We start from the raw sequence: 2,950 nt of genomic DNA, 5'->3' as shown, positions 1-2,950 counted from the left end.
ACAGACTACTTACGACACAAAAGAAACTCACTCACTACTAATCTAAAGAAATTGTTTCTAATGTGGAAGATCAGGCAGAGTTGCAACCACAAAGCATACTAAGAATTCCAAGCGATCAGATAACCCACACTAACTTGGCTCTAATACCAGATTGTTGAACACAACTCTCTATAGGAAACACTCGCACACTTTATTAAGATCAATCGAGAAGAGATTTACAAAACACTCTATAGACTACTACTTTGTATTGCTTGGGATTTATGAACTAAGTAGGGTTCAAACAACGGTACAAAATAAAATAGAATAGAATAAATAAATAATAATAAAATCGTAAATAATACCATCTCTCCACTAATACAACCAAACTTCTTCCACAGCTGTCTCAACACCTCCTCCAATTGTCAAACAATTCTAAAAAAACAAAAAAAAAATGGTAAATTTCCATGAGAGAGATGTTGTTATTCTTGGAAAAGAAAAAAAAATAAAACAGAATGAAAAAAAACGTCAGATTTGAGAAAAACGAAAATGGCCTTCACCCGTAGAAAATGAAAATGGCCTTCAACGGTAGGCGTAGATTTACGTGAAGAGGGGTGTGGTTGTAATGGTACACATTAAATCATTCCTTTTAGTTTATTCTAAATTTCATTCTAGGAAATCACAACGCATTATATCTAAAATCTTGAGTTCACAATTATTTAGGTCAATAATTTTGTATGAATTATGGTAAATCATTAGCTAAATGATGATTAAATTCACAATTATTTAGGTCAATAATTTTGTATGAATTATGGTAAATCATTAGCTAAATGATGATTAAATTAGAAACTAATACGGTCAATAATTTTGTATGAATTATGGTAAATCATTAGCTAAATGATGATTAAATTAGAAACTAATACTATCTATGAATGTAAATCAAGAATAAAAAAATAATAATAATAAAGAAACAGGAAAGATTCCGAAAGAAAGATCCATTAGAATACAAGGAAGAAAAATACAGAGAATCCAAAATTGAAACAAGAAAACAAAAATGTAGAAACATGAAAGATTTGGGGAAGAAGAATCCATTAGAATATAGAGAATAAAAATAGGCAGGAGAAAGGCCTAACAAAATCAAAAGAAAAAAAGGGAAAATACATAATACTATTAACAACAATATAAAACAAAAAAAAAAATTAAGAGTAAAGAACTGATTAAAAATTGGCTAATAATAAATGTGAAAGATTTGGAAGTAAGAGAAAATATTTCTGAACACAAATTAAAAGATAAAGGGAGGTACATGTACACACAAAGAAAATGGAAGATCAGATTAAATATCAATAAGAAAATGAAAGATCATAAATATTAGACGGCAACAAAAAAATGAAAGATCAGAAATATCATAAGGCAACAAATATTAAAAGATAAGGAGAGTACATATAGAAAATGAAAGGTCAAATTAAATATCAAATGGCAAGAAAGCACGAAATACTGTCACTTCAAATAATTCCATCAAATTCTTAAGATGGTAATACTAGAAAATGAAATCTTAATAAAAATAGAGTTATATATATATATATATTATATAGATGGATGTTATAACCGTTCCAAGACTTTACTCATGCAAAGTCTGTAATGCTCGCATGAAGTCTAGCACATGAACCATTGTAAGAGTTAGAAAGTTGAACGGGAAATTGATATCATGGATTCATATAGGTTGACTTGAATACAAAGGACAAAATCGAACTTTCATTAAGGATAAATTGATAACACCCGCCTAAGCTAATCAGGTAAGTGAACTTACTATAGGATAGGCTAAAAATTGTATAAATTATGATGATGTATGAACTGTGTCGGGCGATGTCATATGATAGTATGTGATGATGTATGAGTTATGACGATGTATGATGTCGTATACTAGTATATGATGATGTACGAATGTATGATAATGTATGAGTTATGATGATATATGAGTTATGATGTTTGATGATGTGCATAGTATATATATATTTCGATGAATGACGTATTTGATATGCTTGATGCACTTTATGGCAATATGATGAGTATGATGATTGCTTGATGTTTTACCTTAATATGATGAGTATGATGATTGCATGATGTTTTACCTTAATATGATGATGTTTTCCATATTGAGCATGTTATATGATGATGAGTGCCATATTGCATCATGTCATTAGATCGACATAGGACACAACTCTAAGAGCATGAAAATGATATTAATATAAATATCCATGAGTATGTATTACCTAGATTAACAAAGAGATAAGACTAGAAGGTTGTGTCAGAAGAGACATTATGATGGATTTAGAGGGACCTCATGCATATTGTATAATCATAAGCATAGGGCTACTTCCTTTAGAGATGATGAGTGCGGATGCGCACAGTATGATGATGAGTGCGAATGTGCACGAGCACAAATGCACACAGATGAGGGTTTTCATGAGGTGCATGACACTATGGAGTTTCGCTGACCTCTGGACGTCGCTACAGATTAGCTTGACCAGAGGGGCAAAAGGTGTGCGAGCGCCCTGGAGATTCACACTCACACGTGTGAATTGTGTGTATGGAAGTACTACACATCCAATTTGTCGAGGCACCCCTTAAGATGATTAGAGATATGTTCTTAAATCATGATTGCATGTGTTTGCATTTGCATGGCCCCCTATAGTGCGGCCACTTACTGAGTATTCTTTGAAATACTCAAGCCGTGTGCCACATCATTTTCCAGGTGAAGACAAAGTGCACTTGTATGGAGGACGGCGGTATCACGAGTAGAGACTGTGACACGTGCATAGAGTAGACTCATTTAAATTTCTAATTGAAGTTAGAATTTGCATTTCATTGTTTTAAATTATTTTGTATTTGTTTTTATTTTTTCTAAATTTAAGTATTTCGTATTTAAACACAACCATGACTCATATAAGAGTTATAAGCATGAAACTTTAGTAGA

The sequence above is a fragment of the Cucurbita moschata genome, unplaced genomic scaffold (assembly GCF_002738365.1).
Source record: "Cucurbita moschata cultivar Rifu unplaced genomic scaffold, Cmos_1.0 Cmo_Scf00166, whole genome shotgun sequence".
Taxonomy (NCBI): Eukaryota; Viridiplantae; Streptophyta; class Magnoliopsida; order Cucurbitales; family Cucurbitaceae; genus Cucurbita; species Cucurbita moschata.
The sequence above is the reverse complement of the archived record's forward strand: the minus strand, read 5'-3'. Positions refer to the sequence as shown.